The sequence below is a fragment of the Muntiacus reevesi genome, chromosome 19 (assembly GCF_963930625.1).
Source record: "Muntiacus reevesi chromosome 19, mMunRee1.1, whole genome shotgun sequence".
NCBI classification, from domain to species: Eukaryota; Metazoa; Chordata; class Mammalia; order Artiodactyla; family Cervidae; genus Muntiacus; species Muntiacus reevesi.
The window spans coordinates 37,797,108-37,823,507 of NC_089267.1; the positions used below are offsets into that span (position 1 = coordinate 37,797,108).

The 26,400-nt window shown below is 37.3% G+C and overlaps 1 protein-coding gene across 4 annotated transcripts in view; it reads left to right on the plus strand.

Moving 5' to 3' along the window:
* WASF1 (WASP family member 1) overlaps positions 1–26,400 on the plus strand; it is a 67,999-nt gene that overhangs the window by 15,812 nt on the left and 25,787 nt on the right. The window contains exon 1 of one of the 4 annotated variants that reach the window (XM_065911365.1): positions 2,477–2,577. The exons of the other annotated variants lie outside the window; for them this stretch is intronic. The gene's annotated coding sequence lies outside the window, so the exon portion shown is untranslated. Of the gene's footprint in view, positions 1–2,476; positions 2,578–26,400 lie in introns of those variants that run through there. 4 annotated transcript variants of the gene reach the window in all.

Here is a 26,400-nt window from a genome sequence, read left to right on the forward strand (position 1 = left end):
TGTCAACTTTGCATCTGTGTAAGAAATCAGTTGACCAAATAATTCATCAGTTGGATTATTTCTGGACTCTTTTCTGTTCTATTGGATATTTGTCTATCTTCATACCAATACCACACTACCTAGAATAGCGTGGCTTTATAATAAGTATTGAAGTCAAGGAATATAAATCCCTTAATATTGCTTTCCTTTTTTCAAAGGAGAATGTATTTCTTCTTTTGTGAGGTTCATTAAACCTTGTGTCTTTTCAAAATTTTTCCATTTCATGTAAGATGTGGAACTTATTAGTATAAGTTGTTTTTAATATTTCTTAACAGTCCTGGGTGTTCATTGGAAGGACTGACACTGAAGCTGAAACTCCAGTACTTTGGCCACCTCATGTGAAGAGTTTACTCATTAGAAAAGACCCTGATGCTGGGAGGGATTGGGGGCAGGAGGAGAAGGAGACGACAGAGGATGAGATGGCTGGATGGCATCACCGACTCGATGGACATGAGTTTGAGTAAACTCTGGGAGTTGGTGATGGATAGGGAGGCCTGGCGTGCTGCGATTCACGGGGTCGCAAAGAGTCGGACACGACTGAGCGACTGAACTGAACTGAAAAATTCTTTTAATATCTGTAGAATCTATAGTGATAGCAGTTCTGTCATTCTTCAGATACTGTCAATTTATATTCTCTTCATATGCTACCCTTCCTCATCAGCCTGGCTAGTGGGTTATCGTTTTTATTAATGTTCTCATTATTTTTCTGTTCCAATGACTTTTGCTCTCACCTTCACTATTTCCTTTCTTTTGCTTACTTCCAGTTTAATTTGCTTTATTTTCTCTAGTTTGTTGAGGTGAAAATAGTTGAGGCCATTCATTTAAGACCTTTCTTGTTTTTCAATGTAGACATTTTAATACTGTAATTTTCCCTTTATGTACTAGTGCTTTAGCTGCTTCCCTCAGACATTATGATACTTTTGTTTTCATTTTCATTCAATTCAAAATAACTATTTTTTCCCTTTTTATTTCTTCTTTGATCGGAGTTATTTGGAAATATATTTCCTAGCCTTCAACTATTTGAGGATTTTCCATATATCATTTTGTTGTGATTGCTAATGAAATTAGTTTGTGGTCAGAAAACATACCTTGTAGGATTTAAATCCTTTTACATTTATTCTTACTTATTTTATGATTTTAAAGTGGTCTCTCTTGGTAAATGTTACTTGTATACTTGTAATACTTAAAAATGTGTTTTGTATTATTTTGGAATAGGATGTTCTATAAAGTTCAATTATCAAGTTGGCTGATGGTATTCTTCTAGACATCTCTGTGCTTACTGTCTGTCTACTTGGTCTATTAGTGATTGAAAGATGTTGAAATTTTTAGCTGTATCTATGGAATTTTCTGTATTATATTGTACTTCTATTACTTTTTACTTTATTGAATCTATTTATTTGTAAAGTAAATATTTTAGATTATGATGTATACATGGTGAATTGACAGCTTTGTTAGTATGAATGATTCCCTTTATCTCTGATAATATCCTTTCTCTAAAATCAACTTTGTCTGATATTAATGTAGTCACTTCAGCTTTTTTTTTTTTCTTTAGCATGGTATATCTTTTTTTATCCTTTTACTTTTAACCTCTTTGTATATTCATATTTAAAATTGTTTCTTATAGGCAGCATGTGGATGGGTCTTGTTTTTTTAAATTCAGTTTTACAATTTCTGCCTTTTAATTGGCATGTTTAGATCATTTATGGTTAATGTGATTATTGATGACAAGAGTTTAAATCTACCATTTTGTTATTTTTTTGTTGTTGTAACTGTTCATAAATCTCTTATTTCCCTTTTTATTTTCTTTCAGCGTGAGTAAATTTTTAAATATTCATTTATGGCTGTGCTGGGTCCTCATTGCTCTGTGGATTTTTACCTAATTGTGGTGAACTGGGGCTGCTGTCCAGTTGTCGTGCACAGGCCTCTTATTGCAGAGCACATGCTTTAGGGCTCGTGGGCGTCAGTAGTTGGAGTGAGCGGGCTCAGTAGTTGTGGCTCCTGGGTTCCAGAGTGCAGGCTCAATAGTTGGACTCACAGACCTTGTTGCTCCATGGCATGTGGGATCTTCCCAGACCAGGGATCAAACCTGTGTCTCCTGCATTGGCAGGCAGATTCTTTACCACTGTAAAGTAAATTTTACCACCCGAGTAAATTTTTTAACAATTCTGTTTCTTCTCCTTTGTTGGCTTAATAGCTATAACTCCCTGTGATATTTTAGTATTTGTTTTAGAGTTTTAAGTATACATTGTTAACTTATCATAGCTTACTTTTAGGTGGAATGGTGAATTTTTCAACATCAGTTAGTTCAACTTTCAGATTATGTCACTACAAGTTCATATTCATTTGGACTCTAGAGTCACTGCTGCTGCTGCTAAGTCACTTCAGTCGTGTCCTGTGCGACCCCATAGACGGCAGCCAACCAGGCTCCGCCGTCGCTGGGATTCTCCAGGCAAGAACACTGGAGTGGATTGCCATTTCCTTCTCCGGGAGTCATATCTACCTGGATTCAAATCGCAGCCATGATACTTAGTATAGAAGGTACACTTTCTATACCAAAGTCTTCTTATCTATAAAATGGAGTTAAACTCTTTCATAGAATGGTACCTTACATGACAGTAAAAAGTGAAAATGAAGTCACTCAGTCGTGTCCGACTCTTAGCGGCCCCATGGACTGCAGCCTACCAGGCTCCTCTGTCCATGGGATTTTCCAGGCAAGAGTACTGGAGTGGGGTGCTGTTGCCTTCTCCGGGAGTCATATCTACCTGGATTCAAATCCCAGCCATGATACTTAGTGTAGAAGGTACACTTTCTATACCAAAGTCTTCTTATCTATAAAATGAAGTTAAACTCTTTCATAGAATGGTACCTGATATTACAGTAAGCCGTATAATTTGTAGCTGGTTTTATTAAAAATTATGTTGATGAAAATCTCAAGAATTCCAGCTACCTTGACATCATCATTCTTCTCCCATCACCCTAGTGAAAGTACCTATTCTTTAGATTAGTCATTTGTCTGCTATGCTTCTGCCTTTCCCAATTTGAATCAATCCTCTTGCCAAGTTAATCTTTCTTCAATATAACACCAATCATATCATATCATTTCTCAGTTCAAAACTATTTCCACCTGACTGCTCACTTCCTCCAGAATTAAGAACAAACTCTTCATCCTGACAAGCAACATAGCCCATTGTATCTGTCTTCATCTTTCCTTTTCTTTCGCTACTATTTTACTTTTAGTCTATATAGTTCAGTCAAACTGCAGTCTCTTTCTTCTCCAAATATTGTTCCTGTCTCTGAATTTGTTGTTGGTGTTCTGTATGTCCCTATAAAATTTTGAGAGCAAGAATATCTGAAAATTACCTTTTGTACCAGTGTTCACCTGGCATAATCCTTTACATCTTTGAAGGTTCCCATCAAATATTGAGTTGGCCAAAAAGTTTATTTGGGTTTTTGTAAAATGTTGTATAAAAACCCAAACGACTTTTTGGCCAGCCCAATGCTATTTATTTCATTGAGCTTTTCCTGATACTTAACTGCTTGTGGTTTTTCCATTCATTTTATTTCTATAATTCTCCTGTGCTTTTCTTGTATCACTAGCCTTGTACTACCTTTGTTTATACAGGTCCAGAGTTACTTCTCTGTAGTTCTAAAGTTCAAAAGACTCTGAAAACTAAAATTTGCTCTTTAAAAAAAAAAAAACAAAAGCTAATTTTGTGGCTCTGGTGGGCAAAATGATGGCCCCCGAAGAGGTCCATATCCTAATCCTGGAACCTGTAAACATATTATATTACTTGGTAAAGGGGGCTTTGCAGAGATGATTAAATTAAAGATCTTGCAACGAGGAGATTAGCTTGGGCTACCCAGATAAACTCAGTGTAATCCCAAGAGTCCTTATGAGAGGAAGAGGGAGTCAAGAGAGTCAGAAGAAAATGTCATGGCAGAAGTAGAGATTAGAGTGATGGGATTGCTAATTATTAAGATGAAAGGCCAGGAGCCAAGGAAAGCTACAGCATCCAGAAGTCAGGCAAGGCAAAGAACAGATTCTTCCGTGGATCCTTTAGAAAGAGACCAGCTTTGTAGACATCTTGGCTTTAGCACAAGGACAGTTGTGACTTCTAGATCTAAAAGATAATAAATTTGTACTGTGTAAGTCACTACATTTATGGTAATTTGGTACAGCAACAGTTGAAAACTCATGTAGTATTAAAATTTGACCTGAATGGATATGAGGCTATTTATAGTCTATATTTATACCAGTTAGTAAATATTCATACATTTCACTATGAATAGAAGTAATAATGTTGGATCATAGGGCACCAGCCTGGACCTTACTGAGTGATTTCTTAATATACAGTATATATACTACATTACCTTTCTAAAATCTGAGAAATTGTAAATTCTGAAACATATTTTTCCCCCAATGGGTTTCAAAAAAAAGTTTGTGGACCCAATGTCATTTACACTAATAATGTCTCTTTCCCTCTAAAAGATTATATAAACTATGTGAGGGCAGAAATTAAAACTTATTATTCATCTTTGTGTCTCCCAGTTCGATGACTTACAGGTAATATGTGTGAAAAAAATTTTTTTGAATTGACCTTAAGTATCTGTAAACATCGTGGGGAGTATAAAGTTGTGGAAGACCTGTCCCAAATCATTTCAGATCCTAGTGAGGGATATAAGTCTTGTATTGGCTCATAGTGAGACACTACAATGTAAGTGACATACAAATAGCATCAGAAAAGGACTGAAGTAATCTGTGAAAGATCCACTAAAGAGGTGATTTTTTAGCTGTTACAATGACTACCATTTGTATAACATCTATTGTACTAGGTTCTTAATGTTCGTGACTAAATCTCCACAAAAATCTTAGGATAAAACAGATACTTAGGGATATTACATAACTCAGTCCTAAAGGTGAGTGGATTGAGATTTGGTTCATCCTTCAAGGAGAGAATGGCATGAACAGAAAGAAGTCTGAAAGTAGTTGGGTCATAAGTTCAGAAAGCTAGATTCTTTTAAAGAGTTTATTTACATAATACTGTAATTGATCCAACATAGAGGTCTCTGTTAAATGAAGTGTTAAGTCTTAGTCTCTGGTTGCTGGGATTTGGGATAATTTTATTTTCATGTTTGTGAATATTTTCCAGATTTTCTTCAAGAAACATATACCAATTATATAACTGGCAGCAATAAACATTTCACATGATTAAAAGACAAGTATATTTTTTCTGAATATAGTTGGAAAAACATTTGATGCTAGCTACTATTTGGTATAGTTTTTTAATTTAGTGAGCTATCTAAACTTACTTCACTTTAAAGTAACTGACCTTAGAAATTCCCTCTTTCAACTGCTTGCAGAGAACCATCATTTAAAAATGTGTTTCAGCATTAGTTACTGCTTTTTGCCAGAAACAGTGTAATTGTGTCTTTGGAAATACACTGTACTGTGTTTGAAATTAGTATATAAATTCCATCTCTGTATTTCAGCAATCTAGTATTTAATGTGAAAAATGTTCCTGTAGAGAAATAGAAGAGGTGAGGAAAGCCTATTGTGAAAAGTCACTCTAGCAGTAATATGGTTATTCCTGCGTTTGCAAGAGGTAAACTGCTAATCCTGCCTAGATACTCTAGGCACATGGAAACTAGGTTTTATTTGTTATGTATGTATGTGCTTAGTCATGTCCAACTCTTTGCAACCCAATGGACTGTAGCCCACCAGGCTCCCCTGTCCATAATAATCTAAGATGATGGTAACAAGTACTAATTTTAGGCAATAAATTTTATTTTCACATTGGGTGTTGACCCTGGAAACCTTTTCATTTTCATTTACTCTAGTAAATTTAGTTTTGTCCATCCTTTTTTTACTATCTGCAGTTATTGACAAATAAACCAATATGGTGCCATGCAAAAATTAGATATTGATTACTTTAAAAATATTTATTGAACACTTGCTATGTAGCAAGCAGTATGCTAAATATTTGTACAGTAATGAATGAAACAGTTTGTACTCTCATGGAACTTACAGGCTGGTAGGAAGGATATAACCAGTAGATAAACAAGTAAATATGTATTTAAAAATTGAAAACATGCTATGAGGGAAACAAATAGGACACCATAATAGGATAAGAAGGGGACCTATGTAAGAAAAGTTTGGAAGGGCCTTTTGAGCCACGATAAATGAAAAGAGGCCAGTGATGCCAAGAGGGAACAGGGCATACAAAGGCCCTACAGTGGAAAAGAGCTTGGAGTAAAAGGAAAAGGCTGGTGTGACTGGAGCAACAAAGAGAAGGGTTAAAGGTGAGAATGGAAAGGTCCTAAAGGCTACAGTGAAGCAAGTACATTTAGAATAGGGAAGCTACTGGAAGGGTTTTAAGCAAAAGAAATAATGTAATCAGACATCTTTTAAGTATCTTGAGCTTCTCTAAGAAGACAGTAATGGATGCAGAGAGATGAAATGAGTGCAAGTTATGTTCTGAGCAAGAGATAGTAGTAGCTTGGTTCAACATAGTGAATTAGTAGATATATATTTTGAAGGTAGAATCAACCAAGATGTGGGGGATGAATAGAGATAGGAGTCAGAAGGATTAATAGGCTTCTGACCATGATAATTAAATGCATATTTGTGAATATCTGTTCATACATACAGGTGAGGCAATTTGTTGAACTTGGTAGTCCGTTAGCTATTGCAGGGCTTAATGGTAAAAAGGAATACATTTTCATTAAAATAGTAGATCCCAGAAATTTCTCTGAAAATAAATGCTTCCCTTATCAAACATTTCTTCAAGAGGGGGATCTTAAAAGAAAGTTTTTAAATATAGTTTATAAAAGCTGATTATCTTGTTGTATCTTCAGTATATAGTACAGTGACTGACATAGACAACAGACATTCAGTAGTGATTCCTTGAATAAATTCTTCATTTAGAAAGAAAAATAATGTTCCCAAAATCAAACTGAAACAAAACGGTGCCTGTGCCATGAAGTAGTTTTTCATTAAAGTTGCCCACAGGTGATTTGTTAGGTTAGGTAGACTGTGACAAAGAAATCAAGCAAATATGATTTAAACTTACATCTCAAATCATAAAATATTTTGTTCTGTGACATTATTTAGAAGCTACTTTATGGAGGTGTTATAGGACCTCTAGGATCTTGGAATCAATTTCTGGACAACATAGGATGAATGGAAAAAACATTGAACTAGGTAGGACCTAGGAAACCTGATTTTCAATTTTGACTCTGCTATGTATGTGAAAGTGAAGTTGCTCAGTCGTGTCCAACTCTTTGTGATCCCATGGACTGTAGCCCACCAGGCTTCTCTGTCCATGGGATTTTCCAGGCAAGAGTACTGGAGTGGGTTGCCATTTCCTTCTCCAGGGGGTCTTCCCGACCGAGGAATCGAACCCAGGTCTCCCACACTGCAGGCAGACGCGTTACCCCCTGAGCCACCAGGGAAGCCGTAATAATAATTCGGGCTAGTTACTAGCTCCCTACACTTCAGTTTCCCCACATGGAAAGTAGGAACAGTCTATATCTCTCTTGAGGACCTTTTTGTAATGATTTAATGTAATGATTAAATACATAAATCATTTATATCTACACATATATATAGCATTTAAAAGCCCTTTATAGTCCCCAGTATATGGGTCTCTGGATAAACTGCAGAGTGACCACACTCAGCAGCTCCTTGACTTTGTTTCCCCATCCTTTTAAGTGTTGGTTTGCCTGGCGATGTGCTATGGCTGATAAACTCAGTGGAGGTTACGTTTGGTGAGTTCTGAGCCTGGGCATTAAGAGGCGTTGCATGTTTCCATATGTAGTCAAATCTAGGCTAGCCAAATAGATGACGAGAGACCCTTTGGAATAGAGACAACCATCCCAGCTGAGCTATCTTAGACCAGCCTGTCTACCTGGCAGCTGTCCACAGCATATGAATGAGCCTGGCCAAGATCAGCAGAACTGTTCAGCTGAGCATAGCCTAAATTGCTGACTCAGAATTGGTTGTTATTTTAAGCTACTAATTTTTGAGGTGGTTTTGTTATGTAACAAAGCCCAGTTGATGCAATCAGTGTCCTTAGTAAATCTTACTAAATTAATAGAAAAATAGAATTTATTGGGGTGCTGTTATTTGCCAGACACTTAAAAAATTTTACATGTACTTCTCTTATTTCTAATTCTTAAAACTTCTTTTAGTAATCTTTTGATTAGTGTGATTGAATTTTAGTCTCCCTGACCCAAACTCTGTGCCCTGTCCAATAAGTCATGCTACCTCTCAAATGAGATTATTTAGAAATGTTTTATAAACTTAAACACTATAAAGTGTTAAGATAGATGAAATTAATATAGCATATATAGTGTCCTTTCAGGTTATAAAGAAAAATATTCAGATTTCCTTAGCCAATGGAAGCTTACTCCAGAGTAGGGTTGCAAAGAGGCTGAGTAGACATACAGCCCCCTGGATCCTAGTGCTTACAGAACAAGGATTTATATTATATTGTTCAGGATGTATTAGCAGCTTTAGTGACCAGTTTTTCAGTGTTTATGTTAACGTTCCTGTTACCTAATAAAGGATTTGAATTTGTCACTGCCTTCCATGGAGTTGTCCGCTAGGGCTGAGTTTTGTGCCATGTCACTTTATGCATGACAGGCCTTCCCTGTGTCTTGTCATGAGCTTCCATGGTAGCTCAGCTGGTAAAGAATCTGCATGTAATGCACTAGATCCAGGTTCGATTCCTGGGTCAGGAAGATCCCCTGGAGAAGGGAAAAGCTACCCACTCCAGTATTCTGGCCTGGAGAATTCCATGGACTATATAGTCCATGGTGTCACAAAGAGTCAGACACGACTGAGCAACTTTCACTTCACTTACATCTTGTATGTGGCTGCATACTTGCTAAGTCGCTTCAGTCATGTCCATCTCTTTGTGACCCTATGGACCTGTAGGCTGCCAGGCTTCTCTGACCATGGGATTCTCCAGGCAAGAATACTGGAGTGGGTTGCCATGCCCTCCTCCAGGGGATCTTTCTGACCTGTTCCAGATCAAATACCAATCCAGTGGTTGTGATCATATTACCAGATATGGTTTAATTGAAAGCAGAGTGGTACAACTCATTAGTTTATTCTATACAAAGATAATTTCGTTTCTTTAGAAGGGGGTAGGGGGTGTATGTATCTGTTACCTCTCACAGGATAATAAACTACTCCAAAACTTCATAGCTATCTGAGCTTATCTGTGGAAGAGTTCAAAGAGAGCATTTATAGGAGCTGTGAGGTCTCTTAAGGCCTAGACTTGGAGATCACACAGTGTCACTTCCACCACATGATACTGTAAAAACAAGTCACAAAACCAGTCCAAATTTAAGGAGTATGGAAATAACATAATAAAGAGTTACAAAGAATTTGCAGTCATTTCTTATTTACCATAGGTGCTGAGGCACTTAAGTTTGCATGAATTGGATAACACACAATTATTAAAAAATTACCACACAAATTTGACTTCTGTTATTTGGTAGAATAATGTAGAGAGTCATAGCCCTGGGGGAATGTGGGAGGTGATAAGAAGATGGAGACTAAGGTTTCTGCTTTCCTTAAATGGCATGGAATAGCAAAGAGAAATGTTATTTGCAAGGAATGGATCCTTACAAAAACAAAAAATTTCACAATTTTTATCTTTTTTAGAAGACAATTACATGCAGGTAGACTTTTAGTAATGAAAACTAGTATTTTTCTTTTTCAATCTTCATTTTTAATTGCAAAATTACTCTTTGTAATCTTTTGATATAATAAGAAACATGTAGTTAGTTGGTCTTTGTCTCTGGTTCTTGGCACAAGCTCCTAAAACTTTTGAGTATCTTTTTGTATGCAAATAAGATGACTAGTGACAGGGGTCTCCTAGATACCCCTTAGATGGCGACCATAAAAACCAAGACTTGATTAAGAAACTTAGAACTTTCAACCTTACTCCCTAACCTCGAAGAAAGGAAGAGGGTCTAGAGATTGTTAACCATCAATGAACAATGATTTCATCAACCATGCCTATGTAATGAAACCTCCATAAAAACACTTATTAAACTACATGATTTGGAAAGCTTCCAGATTGATGAACACACTGAGATTCTGGGAGGGTGATGTGCCCAAACAGGACATGGAAACTCTGCATGAATTTCTCCAGACCATAAATTTCCCCAATACCTTGCCCATATTTGTTGTTTAATCACTAAGTTGTGTCCAACTCTTTTGCAACCACATGGCTGTTTTTGAGTTGTGTCATTGATAACAAACCAGTTAAAATAGTAAAGTGTTTTCCTGAGTCCCTTGAGTTGTTCTAGCAAATTAGCAAACCTGAGGAGGGAGTCATGGGAAGCCCTGATTTATAACTTGTTGGGGAGAAAAATGAGAGGCCTAAGACTTTTAACTGGCCTCTGAAGTTGGGGGCAGTCTGATGGGAGTGAGCAACCTGTGGCATTGCCCCTGTCTCCAAGTAGTTAATATTGGAATTAAATTGACTTATAGGACATATTGGGTGACTTAGAATTGATGCTTTTGAACTGTGGTGTTGGAGAAGACTCTTGAGAGTCCCTTGGACTGCAAGGAGATCAAACCAGTGAGTCCTAAAGGAAATCAGTTCTGAATACTCACTAGAAGGACTGTTGCTGAAGCTGAAACTCCCAATACTTTGGCCACCTGATCTGAAGAACTGACTCATTGGAAAAGACCCTGATGCTGGGAGAGATTGAAGGCAGGAGAAGGGGACGATAGAGGATGAGATGTTTTGAATGGCATCACTGACTCGATGGACATGACTTTGAGTAAGCTTCTGGACTTGGTGTGCTGCAGTCCGTGGGGTTGCAAAGAGTCCTACACAGCTGAGCGACTGAACTGAACTGAGGTGACTTGGTGGATAAAGAATTCTGCCTGCAATGCAGAAGATGAAAGCAGACGTGGATTTGATCCCTGGGTCTGGAATATTTCCTGGAGGAGGGCATGGCAACCCACTCCGGTACCCTTGCCTGGAGAATCCCATGGACAGAGGAACCTAGTGGGCTACAGTCTATAGGATTGCAAAGAGTCAGACACAACTGAAGCAGCTGAGCACGCGTGCACACAGGACATACTTAATTGACTTGTAGGATGCTCAGTTGATGTCCACAGAGAACTGAAGAATTGCTTGGTATGGAAAAATTACCCATTTGTTGTCAGAAATGAGGTGTAGGTAAAAACAGAGCACAGTATTCTAACATTCAGTTGTGATTATTGATTGTGTTAAAGACCAGAACAGTTTTGCTGAAGATTCAACAAAGCACTTTTCTGCACGCACACACATAGTGGATTCTGTGGTCATGCAAAATAGTAGTTCACCAAAGGGAAAGTGGCAGAAATTCAGAAAACTGCTGTTCCCTTTCATCCAAATATTGTTCTTTAGAATGAAAAAAAGCCGTTCTAATTATAAGATAGTGTAGCCCTTTATCCTTGGAAAATTCTTAAGAAATACAAAGTTTTTTTCACAGAAATAATCATTAACATCTTTGAGTTCTTATTTGCTATGTATCGGGCCTTCTTCTAGTCATTTTACTGGCTCAGACAGTAAAGAATCTGCCTGCAATGCAGGAGACCTGAGTTCAATCCCCAGGTTGGGCAAAAACCCTGGAGAAGGAAATGGCAGCCCACTCCAGTTTTCTTACCTGGAGAATCCCATGGACAGAGGAGCCTGGTGAGCTATAGTCCATAGGATTGCAAAGAATCAGACATGACTGAGCAACTACACAAAATCTTTACAAACAACCCAGGTGCTGCTATTGGTAAAGAAACCTCCTGCCAAAGCAGGAGACATAAGAGATACAAGTTTGATACGCTCGTTGGGACGATGCCCTGGAGGAGGACAGTAATGGAATACCCATTCCAGTATTCTTGCCTGGAGAATCCCATGGACAGAGGAGCCTGGTGGGCTACAGTCCGTAGGGTTGCAATGAGTTGGACACAACTGAAGCAACTTAGCACAATTTTACACAAAATCAACCAAATGAAGTAGGTAGTATTAATCCCAGAGGCACAGAGAGGTTAAAGTCCTTAGCACAATTTGTAAGTGGCAGAAACATACTCAAACCCCATCTCCTTTGTTGTCAGACTCTGTATTCCTAAACATTATATTATATAAATATTTGTGTCTGTATTTATTGATTGATTGTGCCACACGACTTGTGGGATTTTAGTTCCCTAACCAGGGGTTGAACCCAGGCCTTTGGCGGTGAAAGCATGGAGTCTTAACCACTGAACTGGCAGGGAATTCTCATTGTTTTGATTTGTAGTTCTCTGATGACATATGACTTCACATTCCAGGATGTCTGACTCTAGGTGAGTGATCACACCATTGTTATTATCTGGGTCATGAAGATCTTTTTTGTACAGATCTTCTGTGTATTGTTGCCACCTCTTCTTAATATCTTCTGCTTCTGTTAGGTCCATACCATTTCTGTCCTTTTTTCGAACCCCATCTTTGCGTGAAATGTTCCCTTGGTATCTCTGATTTTCTTGAAGAGATCTCTAGTCTTTCCCATTCTATTGTTTTCCTCTATTTCTTTGCATTGATCGCTGAGGAAGGCTTTCTTATCTCTCCTGGCTATTCTTTGGAACTCTCCATTCAAACAGGAATATCTTTCCTTTTCTCCTTTGCTTTTCACTTCTCTTCTTTTCACAGCTATTTGTAAGGGCTTCTCAGACAACCATTTTGCCTTTTTGCATTTCTTTTCAATGGGGATGGTCTTGATCCCTGTCTCCTGTACAATGTCACGAACCTCCGTCCATAGTTCATCAGGCTCTCTATCAGATCTAGTCCCTTAAATCTATTTCTCACTTCCACTGTATTGTCATAAGGGATTTGATTTAGGTCATACCTGAATGGTCTAGTGGCTTTCCCTACTTTTCTTCACTTTAAGTCTGAATTTGTCAATAAGAAGTTCATGATCTGAGCCACAGTCAGCTCCCGGTCTTGTTTTTGCTGACTGTATGGAGCTTCTCCAGACATCCTGGAATGTGAAGTCAGGTGGGCCTTAGGAAGCATCACTACGAACAAAACTAGTGGATGTGGTGGAATTCCAGTTGAGCTATTTCAAATGCTGAAAGATGATGCTGTGAAAGTGCTGCACTCAATATGCCAGCAAATTTGGAAAACTCAGCAGTGGCCACAGGACTGGAAAAGGTCAGTTTTCATTCCAATCCCTAAGAAAGGCAATCCCAAAGAATGCTCAAACTACTGCACAGTTGCACTCATCTCACACGCTAGTAAGGTAATGCTCAAAATTCTCCAAGCCAGGCTTCAGCAGTATGTGAACCGTGAACTTCCAGATGTTCAAGCTGGTTTTAGAAAAGGCAGAGGAACCAGAGATCAAGTTGCCAACATCTGTTGGATCATCGAAAAACAAGAGATTTCCAGAAAAACATCTATTTCTGCTTTATTGACTACACCAAAACCTTCGACTGTGTGGATCACAATAAACTGGAAAATTCTGAAAGAGATGAGAATACCAGACCACCTGACCTGCCTCTTGAGAAACCTGTATGCAGGTCAGGAAGCAGTAGTTAGAACTGGGCGTGGAACAACAGACTGGTTCCAAATAGGAAAAGGAGTACGTCGAGGCTGTATATTGTCACCCTGCTTATTTAGCTTATATGTAGAGTACATTATGAGAAACGCTGGGCTGGAAGAAGCACAAGCTGAAATCAAGATTGCCGGAAGAAATATCAATAATCTCAGATGTGCAGATGACACCACCCTTATGGCAGAAAGTGAAGAGGAACTAAAAAGCCTCTTGATGAAAGTGAAGGAGGAGAGTGAAAAAGTTGGCTTAAAGCTCAACATTCAGAAAACTAAGATTATGGCATCTGGTCCCATCACTTCATGGGAAATAGATGGGGAGACACTGGAAACAGTGTCAGACTTTTATTTTTTGGGCTCCAAAATCACTGCAGATTGTGATTGCAGCCATGAAATTAAAAGACGCTTACTCCTTGGAAGGAAAGTTATGACCAACCTAGATAGCATATTAAAAAACAGAGACATTACTTTGCCAACAAAGGTCCGTCTGGTCAAGGCTATGGTTTTTCCAGTAGTCATGTATGGCTGTGAGGAAAGCTGAGCGCTGAAAAATTGATGCTTTTGAACTGTGGTGTTGGAGAAGACTCTTGAGAGTCCCGTGGATTGCAAGGAGATCCAACCAGTCCTTCCTAAAGGAGATCAGTCCTGGGTGTTCATTGGAAGGACTGATGTTGAAGCTGAAACTCCAATACTTTGGCCACATCATGAGAAGAGCTGATTTATTGGAAACGACCCTGATGCTGGGAGGGATTGGGGGCAGGAGGAGAAGGGGATGACAGAGGATGAGATGGCTGGATGGCATCACCGACTCGATGGACCTGAGTTTGAGTAAACTCCGGGAGTTGGTGATGGAACAGGGAGGCCTGGCGTGCTGTGATTCATGGGATCACAAAGAGTCGGACATGACTGAGCAACTGAACTGAACTGAACTGAATGACATATGATGTTAGCATCTTTTTATATGCTTCTTTACCATCTATATATCTTTTTTGATGAAGTGTCTGTTTAGATCTTCAGCCCAGTTTTTAATCAGGTTATTCTTTAAAAAAAAAAAAACTTTTAACAATTGCTTGTATACTCTGGACAACAGTTCTTTTTCAGTCTTTTGCAAATTTTTTTTCACAATTTGTGACATATCTTCTCATTCTCTTGTTGTTTTTTGTAGAGCAGAAATTTTTAATTTTAATAAAGTCCAGCTCATCAATTATTTTTTCTTGGATCTGAAAAGTAACTGCCAAACACAAGGTCATCTAGATTTTCTCCTTTGTTATCTTCTGGAAGTTTTATAGATTTTCATTTCACATTTAGGTCTGTGATTCATTTTGAGTTAATTTTTGTGAAAGGTGTAAGGTCTGTGTTTATATTCACTTTTTTACATGTAGATGTCCAGTTTTCCAGCACCATTTGTTAAAGACTCTTCTCTTCATTGTACGGGCATACCTTGGATATGTTGTGGATTTGGTTCCACACCACTCCAATAAAGTGTATATCACAGTTAAGCCAGTCGCATGAATTTTTTTTCTTTCTTAGTGCATATAAAGATTAGGTTTATGCTATACTTTAGTCTGTTATGTGTGGAATAGCTCTATGTGCAAAAAAAAAATACATATATTAATTGAAAAATACTTTATTGCTAAAACTGTCATCTGATGACACAGGGTTGCCACAGACCTTCAATTTGTAGGAAATGCAGTATCTGTGAAGCACAATAAAATGAGGTATGCCTATTATTATTTTGCTTTTTTTGTCTAAAATCAGTTGGCTAATTGGTCCTATTTCTGGGTACTCTGTTCTGTTCCATTGATCTATTTGCCCATGCTTTTGCCAGTATTGTACTGTTTTGCTTACTATAGCTTTGTACTAAGGCTTGAAGTCAGGTAATGTCAGTCTTCCAACTAATTTTTGTTACCTTCAATATTACATTGGCTGTTCTGGGTCTTTTGGCTTTCCATATAAACTTCAGAATCAGTTTGTCAGTAGCTACAAAATAAATTGCTAGGATTTTGATTTGAATTGCATTGAATCTTTAGATCAAGTTGTGAAGAACTTAATATCATGACCATATTGAGTCTTCCTATCTATGAATGTGAAATATTGCTTCATTTATTTAGTTCTTTTTCTTTTTTTCATATCAGAGCTTTATAGTTTCCTTCATATAAATCTTATATAAATTTATACCTAAGTATTTTGGAGCTTGGGGTGTTAATGTAAATTATATGTTATGAATTTAAATTTACAGTTGTTATTGCTGGTATATATAACTGTTTTTCAACAGTTGAGTTTTATATATTAACCTTATATCCTGTTGTCTTGTTATAATAATTTATTTGCTCCAGGAGTTTTTTGTTGATTATTTTGGATTTTCAACATACATAGTGATGTTATCTGTGAATAAAGACAGTTTTATTTCTTCTCAATCTTTATTTTTTTCCTTTTCTTGTCATATTGCTCTAGCTAAGACTTTGAGTAAGATGTGATGATATGGGACATTTTTGCCTTGTTTCTGACCTTGGCAGGAAAACTTTTAGTTTTTCACCATGAAGTATGATGTTAGCTGTAGGTAATAGCTTTAGCTATTGGTGGTAGTGGTGATTTAGTCACTAAGTCATGTCCAACTCTTGCAACCCCATGGACTGTAGCCTTCCAGGCTCCTTTGTCCATGGGATTCTCCAAGCAAGAGTACAGGAGAGGGTTGCCATTTCCTTCTCCAGCTTTAGATATTAGATGCTCTTTATTAAGTTGAGGAAGTTACCTTCAATTCCTGGTTTGCTAACTACTCTGAATTTATCATGAAAAGTGTTGGGCTTGTCAAATGTTTTTTCTACATTATTAATATGATCATGTGACTTTTCTTCTATAGCTGGTTGATGGGATGGATTCAGTTTGATTGATTTTTGACTGTGGAACCAGTCTTCATGACTCAAATGAATCCCATGTTGTCGTAGTGTGTAATTTTTGTATACCTTAATGATTCTGCTAAATTTTTGGGGGGATTTTTGCATCTGTATTCATCAGAGGTGTTGATTTGTAGTTTTCTTTTCTTGATATTAGTATATCTTTATCTGGCTTTTGTATTAGTGTAGTGCCAACTTCATTGAGTTAGGAAGTATTCTTCCTCCTTTATCTTTGTTTGATGACTTTTGAAGCAATCCATGTGCTGTCTGCTTGATATATCTTAATTTATATTTTGCCTGTTTTGAGAATACTGTATAATGAAAAAATGTGGTTAGGTAAGAATAGACTCACAGAATAGGAATCATGAAAAATAGGGAAGTTGAAGCAGAATTCATCTCTATGTTCTAGGACCTGTTACCCCAAAAAGAAACTATTTTTCATAAGTAATCATTCTTGATAAATTCAAATTACTTTTAAATAATTCAAATTACTTTGTGTGTGTGTGTAGCAGAGTTTTATTAAAGTATGAAAAGGACAGAGAAAGCTTCTGACATAAACATCAGACGGAGGACAAGAGTGGCCCCCTCACTAGTCTTAGCAAGGGAACCATAAACTTTTTTAAATTGGTTATTACAATGAATCAAAAGAATGTCTCAAGGTGGTAAAGATCTTAACTAGACCCACTCCCACAATTTACATTTTAAGATGACAGGATTAGAACTAACAACAGAAAGATCTTACCAGACCCACACCCCTAATATACATTTTAAGATAACAGGATCCAGTTCAGTTCAGTTCAGTGGCGTCTGACTCTTGGGGCCCCTGGACTAATGGATTAGTCCAGAGGTTTCAAGAAGCAGAAACTGACTTCAAACAGGATGCGTTGTTGCTATATAATCCTCGTATAGTCCTTATATAGAGAGTTTAAGCTGAGTTGTTCTCTTGTGTAATCATCATCAGGTCAGGGTTATATGTGACTAAGACTAAGGAATGTAGAAAAAAATGTTTGTCCTTTTCTCCTCCTTGAAAATTCCAGACCCCATCTCTTCCTTGAGAGCCCCAGACCTCTTTCTCCTCCTCAGGGACCCTGGACTTCTTATCAGCCTACCTAGGAATTGACTCATTCCCCTCTTTTTTCTTTTAGAATATGTTGCCACGGGAAAGGGGCATCATTTTCGTTCCATAACTACTTCCTGCTGTTGAGGGGTGTCGTCCCTAAATTGTTGAGGTACATATTCTCCTCACCCTCACATTGAGGTCTGATCCAGGGGCCCCAAGTAACAGTTGGAAGAGGTTGTGGCACTCGTAGGAGCTTGAACCTAAAAACTTTCAGACGGTTAGAAACAAACCCCATTTTACAGTTAGAGATGTAAGCCAAAATAGTAATTAAACCAGTTAAAACATAATCAAAATTAAAAGTCACATTATGTCCATAGTTAAGGTACAGTGTGTTATATCAGTCCATTTTAGGATTGTTAGATGTCATCAAATTAAAGAGAGGCATTACACATGATTGTCGTTGGTGAAGATATTGACAGAGTTGAAGAAAGTCTTTTCCTTGAAATGGAGAAACGCACCATGTGAAACCTTCAGTTGATGAGGAGGGGAGTGCTCTGCAGACCCAGCAATTAGATCAGTTGTGGAATGTAGCATAGCAGTGAGCCCAGGACAGGAAGGCATTGTCTTGGGGGTCAAACAGCAGACTCAGGACTTTTAGAGTCAGCAGAAGCAAGCCTGTATAGCTTGTCAAACTTATCTTGAGGAATTGTCTCGAAGATCCCAGTGTCTATCAGGACCTCAGTTTCTGGTTCAAACAGTGGCTTATTTGACTCAGAGGCTGGGTCAGGAGTCACCTCCTGGTAAATAATTCAGTTTACTTTTAAAAACACTTCTGAATGTATTTTCTAAAATATATTCACAGAAATGCCCAATAATAACACAAATATATCAGTGAGACAGCTAGAATTTGAATTTCATTACTTGCGCTCTTTCAAATTGAACCTGGGTCTCCCACATTTTGGGTAGACGCTTTACCATCTGAGCCACCAGGGAATCCCAGCTAATAAACTTTAGATTTATGAATGTCTGTTAGTGGTGACAAGGTCCCCCTATTATGTGTTTTGTTGTAGACCTCTTTACTTGCTTATGCGTGTGGTACTTATCTGTTGAAAGACTGCTCACATAGACTCGGTTCTTGCCGAACTGTGGTCTTTCTGTAGAGGTCAGTTTAAGGCTGAGCCGCGTTCTTGTCAGGTAGCCTGTTCATAGAGGACAAAGCAACATTGTTCATAATAGTAAATGAGAAAACTGGAATGTAAGCATCTTTATAATAATACATTGAAAATGCTTTAAGTATATCTGTATGATACTGTATTTTATTAGGCATATAAGCAACGGAATAAAACCATTGAAAAGAAAGATACATTGGGAAAAAAGTAGAATTTAGAAGAGACTTAAGTCTCTGCCTACTGACCCATCACCCTTGTTACCATTTAAACTGTAGAATCCTAGTTCCTCCACCATTTTTTCCAGGTACAAAAGAGGAGAGTTCACAACTTCTCCTGAGAACTACTTTTGGAACTCAAAAGAATCCCTTTCCTTTTTTGCAGTAAAGGTACCATTAACTCTTTGCCTGCCACTTATCCTCTCCCTGCCCTGCCTCAGGCCCTTTAAACAAACTTATGTATGTTATTTATCCAGGAAAAACAAACATATGTTCACACACAGACTTGTACAAAAAGCTTATGGTCACTTTATTTATAATAGCCCCTAACTGAAAATAACCCAAATGTCCATCAACAAATGAATGGTAAATTATGGTAAATCCATATTATGAACAATAAAATTCAACACTAATAATGAATGATTTATTGATACATGCAACAACATGGACGAATCTAAAAAAATCATTATGCTAATGGAAAGACAGGCAAAAAAGTAAATATGATTCCATTTGTATAGAATTCTATAACAAGCAAACAAATCTATAGTGACAGAAAGCAAGTGCCTGGTTGATTGCAGGCATGAGTGGGAGGGAAGGATTGCCAAGGGGCAGGAAGAAAATGTAAGGAGTGACTGTAGTGATTTCACAGTGTTAAACTGTTACAACTGCTTTAAAACTAATTAAAATTGTACACTTATAAGTATGTACACTTAATTTTCTGTTGCTGCTTAACAAATTACCACAAATTTGGCAGACTAAAACAGTGTGTATTAATTATCTCACAGTTTTGTAGGTCACCAATTTGAGTGGGCTTGGCTAGTTTGCTGCTTAGCATCTTATAAGGCTAAAATCAAGGTGTTAACTGCACTACATTCATTTCCAGAGGCTTTGGGTGAAAAAACCCATTCAAATTGGCAGATTCAGTTCCTTGCAGCTGTAGAACTGAGGTTCTTGTTTTATTCCTGGCTGTCAGCCAAACGGTGCTCTTAGGTCTTAGAGGCTACTCTCAGGTCCTTTCCAAGTGGCCTCGGTCTTGCTGGTCAAGCCAGCAATGATATGGTGAATGTACCTCCTGATTTGAATCTCTAACTTCCTTTTCTGCTATCAACTGGAGAAAACACTCTGCCTTTAAAGGGCTAGTGTGATTAGATTAAACCCATACATATAATCTTTGTATATTAAGGTCAGTTGATTAGCAAACATTATTATGTCTTCAGAATCTCTTGTAGCATGTAATATAATCATGGAAGTTGTAGGAGGAGGAGGTGCTGGAGATCTGGAATGAATATCTTAGAATTCTGCCTATCACATAGGGCAGTATATTGTTCTTTATTTATACCTCAATAAAGTTTGTGTTTTTCCCCCTAAACATAAGACAAAAGACATAGTAATGGTAGTAATAATAAATGTTTTCAAAGGGATGATTCTGAAACTCAAAAGAAATGTAAATTGATTATTCTAACTGATTCAACATAGCATTTGCAAAAAATTTCCATGTCCAAGTCAGGGAAGAGAATTAAAATGTTAATAATATTCCTAGCACCTTTTTAGTATTGGTATTTTTTCTTTTCACCTGTAATGAGAGGAAACTGTAAAATGTTGAGGATGTAACTATGAATCATACATAATAGAAAAGGTGATTTTGGAAGTTTTACAAGGTCTTGACTCACAATTGTTGACTAATGAACATTGTAATTTAATTGTATGTCTACAAATATAAATTTAATAAAATTCCTATTTATTATTTAAACTTGTACAGTGGATGAATTAAATGTAGCTACAAATTTTGTTGCTTCTGTTATTATTAAGGCCAATCTTAGAATTCTTGAGTTTATAGAATTCTTATATTACAGAATATAGGGAATACTGTTTATGTATCATGGAAGAGGTTTTATCTACTCATTTACTTTCTGGAAAGGGTTAAATAATGATGTATTTAATATTTTATTATGATTATTTAATGGGCAAAAATCTTAGAAATTTAGAAATTTTTAAAGACGAGAAGCTTTACAATAAGATGTGATTAGTCTTGGATCATCAACTTATTGGTGTATAATACCAGAGTTAGCAAGGCTATTAAACAACTGGAATGCTCATAAAGAACTGGTGGGTAGAAATTGGTTCAAGCACTGAGGAAAGTTATTTAGCAATATTTACTAAAGCTATACATATGTGTGCATAGATCAAATTGCCAGTATCCATTGGCAAGAGAAAAAGCAAGAGAATTCCAGAAAAACATCTACTTTTGCTTCATTGACTATGCTAAAAAAGCCTTTTTCTGTGTGGATCACAACAAACTTTAGAAAATTGTTAGAGATGGGATTACCAGACCACCATACCTACTTCCTGAGAAATCTGTATGTAGGTCAAGAAGCAACAGTTAGAACTGGACATGAAACAACAGACTGGTTCCAAACTGGGAAAGAAGTACGTCAAGGCTGTATATTGTCACCCTGGTTATTTAACTTATATGCAGAGTACATCATGGGAGATGTGGGCTGGATGAAACACAAGCTGGAATCAAGATTGCTGGGAGAAATATCAATAACCTCAGATATGCAGATGACACCACCCTTATGACAGAAAGCAAAGAGGAACTAAAATAAAGCGCCTCTTGATGAAAATGAAAGAGGAGAGTGAAAAAGCTGGCTTAAAACTCAACATTCAGGACACTAAGATCATGGTATCCGGTCCCATCACTTCATGGCAAATAGATGGGGAAACAATGGAAACAGTGACTATTTTCTTGGGCTCCAAAATCACTGCAGATAGTGACTGCAACCATGAAATTAAAAGATGCTTGCTCCTTGGAAGAAAAGCTATGACAAACTCGGACAGCATATTAAAAAGCAGAGACATTACTGACAAAGTTACATATGATTTTTCCAGTAGTCATGTGTGGATGTGAAAGTTGAACTATAAAGAAAGCTGAGCACCGAAGAATTGATGCTTTTGTACTGTAGTGTTGGAGAAGATTCGAGAGTCCCTTGGATTTCTAGATCAAATCAGTCAATCCTAAAGGAAATCAGTCCTGAATATTCATTGGAAGGACTGATGTTGAAGTTGAAGCTCCAACCCCTTGGCCACCTGATGCAAAGAACTGACTCACTGAAAAAAAACCTTGATGCTGGTAAAGATTGAAGGCAGAAGAAAGGGACGACAGAGGATGAGATGGTTGGATGGCATGACCGACTTGATGGACATGAGTTTGAGCATGTTCTGGGAGTTGATGATGAACAGAGAATCCTGGCATGCTGCAGTCCGTGGGGTTGCAAAGAGTCGGACACCACTGAGTGACTGAACTGATGCATATGTATGTTTATATATACCCTGTGCACCAGCATTTACTGCCTTTAGTCATTTTACGTATTGTTCATTGGCTAAGTTTGTGTCTGACTCTGCAACCCCATTAACTGCAGCAACCCAGGCTCCTCTGTTCTTCATGGTTTCCTGGAGTTTGCTCAAATTCATGTCCATTGAGTCAGTGATACTATCTACCTATCTTATCCTCTGCTGTTACCTTCTCCTTTTGCCTTCCATCTTTCCCAGCATCAGGATCTTTTCCAATGAGTCAGCTCTTCCTATCAGGTGAGCAAAGTATTGGAGCTTCAGCTTCAGCAACCATCCTTTCAATGAATATTCAGGGTTGATATCCTTTAGGATCAACTGGTTTGATCTCCTTGCAGTCCAAAGAACTTTCAAGAGTCTTCTGCAGCACCACAATTCAACAACATTAATTCTTTGGCACTCAAACTTCTTTATGGTCCAGCTCTCACATCCATGTATGCAACTGGAAAAACCATACCTTTTGCTATACAGTCCTTTGTTGACAAAGTGATGTCTCTGCTTTTTAATGTGCTGTCTAGGTTTATCATAGCTTTCCAAGAAATCAAGCATTTTTTAATTTTGTGGCTGCAGTAACCATCTGCAGTGGTTTGGAGCCCAAGAAAACAAAATCTGTCACTGCTTTCACTTTTTTTCTCTTCTGTTTGCCATGAAGTGATGGGACTGGATGCCATGATCTCAGTTTTTTCAATGTTGAGTTTCAAGCCAGCTTTTTCACTTGTCTCTCACCCTCATCAAGAGACTCTAGTTCATCTTCACTTTCTGCCATTAGAGTGGTTTCATCTGCATATCTGAGGTTGTTGATATTTCTGCGGCAGTCTTGATTCCAGCTTGTGATTTATCCAGCCTGGCATTTTGCATAATGTACTCTACATATAAATTAAATAAGTGGGTTGGCAGTATACAGCCTTGGTATACTCCTTTCCCAATTTTGAGTCAGTCGGTTGTTCCATGCCTGCTTCTGACTGTCGCTTCTTGACCCGCCTATAGGTTTCTGAGGAAGTTAGGTAAGGTGGTCTGGTACTCCTGTTTCACATATACTTCATAGTAAAAGATAAGGACTCTTTAAAATTCTTTAAAGTTGAATGTTTGTGATCATTTACTCCTTAAGAAGACTTGTGTGTTCTTTATTGAATTTCAAAGTTCAATTTTTCAATTTGATTGTATGTTATCTTTTAGTTCTACTTTTGTGTTCTTTCAGGCATGTCTCCTTATTTTTCCTCTCTTATCCTTGACTTAAAATATCCCGTCTCCTTGACATTTTGTCCATCATAGACATCAGTGTTGTCTGATGCAACTTTCTACAGTTATGGGATAATGCTTAATAATTGTATTGTCCTCTATAATTGCAGCCACAAGCCACATGTGGCTATTGAGTACTTGAAATGTGGTTTAGTGTGACTGAAAAACTGAACTTGAAATTTATCTATTTTTCATTTAGCTAACAATGAATATACCACAGGTCTATATCAATATTGTCTTCTTTACCTCTTTAGCTTGTTTTGATTTCATTCTCTCTGCATAACTAATAATTTATCTTGTCCTACTTTTAGACTGTAGCCATATGTTAATTGTTATTGTTTTAAAATTTTTAGCATTTCTTTTTGTTGCCTTATTTACCTTATAAGCTTCTGGCTCATGAAAGTATTTTGTTTGTTGAAGAAAGTCACTTAGGAATTGGGGAGCTTCAAAATACCATTGAAAATCTTATAGAGTATTGTGAGATTTGAACGCTGATTTGTCAAGAACATAAAATAGAATTAAAAAATACTAACAGATTAAGAGTATAACAGTAAATATCTGGCAGTCTAAAATTTAGTATTAACTCTGATGTTAATTTTGTGAACTTGGACAAGTTTTTTAATTTTCTGAGGTAAATTTGTTCATCTAAAAAATGAGAGGTGAAATAGTTGATTTTTAATATGCCATCCAGCTTAGGAGTCTTGAAAGAGGTCTGCTATTTTGAATTGAAAACTTTTAACAGTGAGGATTAATGTTGATACTAGTTTTATATTTTGAAAATGTTCAGAAAAAGAAAGCCCATGTTGAAATGCCAGTACATTCCTCTGTAAAGTGAAATGCCAAGATGAAAAATTATGTGAAGATCTAGTGGAACTATGAGTGGACAAGAATGTAGCAAATGAACTTCCTTGTAATAAACTTTGAATACAACTAAGGAAAAATGAAACTATGTTTAAATGATTATGTGTTCCAAGTAATTAGTTAGAAGTCCAGGAATAAAATTTAGGAGAAAGTGTCAACTTGTTATAATGAAGGAAACACTGAATTGAAAGTCAGAACTGAGATTATTATCCTGTGGTGCCAATAATTAGCTGTGTGACAACATGTGGTAAAGTCTGGTATTTAATTCTGCATGCCATAGCATCATCTCTTGACACCTTCAGGATCATATCATAAACCAAAGCGTGTGCTCATACTCTTTCAAAAGACCTAGAAATAATTTCACTAAGCCTCATGACACTGTTTATCTATGTCAACTGACAGATATACAGTCCTTGTTTTTTGTTATCTTCAGAGCTCACATCATCTTATTTGAACGTTTCCTTATTTGACCCACTTCTCCGTCTTTCTCACATCTTTCCATTATACTCTAGAGAGCTTCTGTCTCTGACCTGAAGACTTAGCTGTGCATAGTCATTTTCATCCTTTTCTCCAAACTTAAACCTTCTGTCTCTTTGCCTTAACTGATAACTGTTCCTAAAATTAGTTTTGTATTTATCTCTTTTGGGGGGTAGTGCTGTTTCCATACATCCCACATAAAAAGTTTGGAAAGATTTGGTTAGCATCTCTTTTGCTCTCAAACAATGCTTCCATATGCTTTTCCCCTTTAAAATGGGTCAGAGAGTACTAACTATCAAGTCTGTCTTCTAACAATCAATGTTGTTGAGAAATTCAAATGAAGTAGTGGTCATTGTGTACTTACTGTATGCCAGGGTCCCCCCCCTGCCCAGCTTCATTGAAATGTAATTGACATATAACATTGTATAAATTTAAGGTGTACAATATGATATGATACAAATATATACTGTGAAATGATTACCACATAAGATTATTGCCTATTTCATCCGTCACTTCACATAGTTACCTCTTTTTGTTATTGTGAGACCAGCGAGTCTTAGCAACTTCTAAGTACATAATACAATCATAATACAATATTGTCAATTACAGTCACTATGCTATACAACAGAGGATGAGATGGCTGGATGGCATCATCGACTCCATGGGCATGAGTTTGAGTAAACTTCGGGAGTTTGTGATGGACACGGAGGCCTGGCGTGCTGTGATTCATGGGGTCACAAAGAGTCGGACACGACTGAGCGACTGAACTGAATGCTAAACATTGGATCCCCAGAATTTATTATACCTGGAGATTTGTACTCTTTGACCATCATTTCCCTATGTCCCTCAGTCTCCAGTCCCTGGCAACCACAATTCTACTTTCTGTTTCTGAGTTCAGTTTTTTTTGGATTCCACATATACATGATATCATATATTGTTCACCTCTATCTGACTTACTTCAGATAGCCCAATGCCCTCAGGGTTGTCTCAGATGGTAGGATCTCCTTCATTTTTATGACTGAATATTATTTCGTGGTATATACTGTTTATATCACATTTTCTTTATCTTTTCATCCATCACTGGACTTTTAGGATGTTTCCGTCTTGTGTATTTATTGCTGCAGTGAACATGGGGTTGCAAATATCTCTTCAAAAATAACGATTTCATTTCCTTCAGATGTATACCCTGAAGGAGGATTGCTAGATCATGTGATAATTCTGTTTTTAATTTTTTTTGAGGAGACTCCACATTCTATTTCCATAGTATTCATTGATACTATTTCCAAAGTATCAATTTACATTTCCATCAGCAGCTTACAGTGGTTCCCCTTTCTCCACATCCTTACCAGTATTTGTTATCTCTTGTCTTTTTGAGACTACCCATTCTACCAGTTGTAAGGTGTTATCTGATTGTGGTTTTAAATTGCATGATAACACCTATATGTGGAATGTAAAAAATATAGCAAACTGGTGAATGCAAAAAAAACAAAGCAGCAGACTCGCAGATGTAGA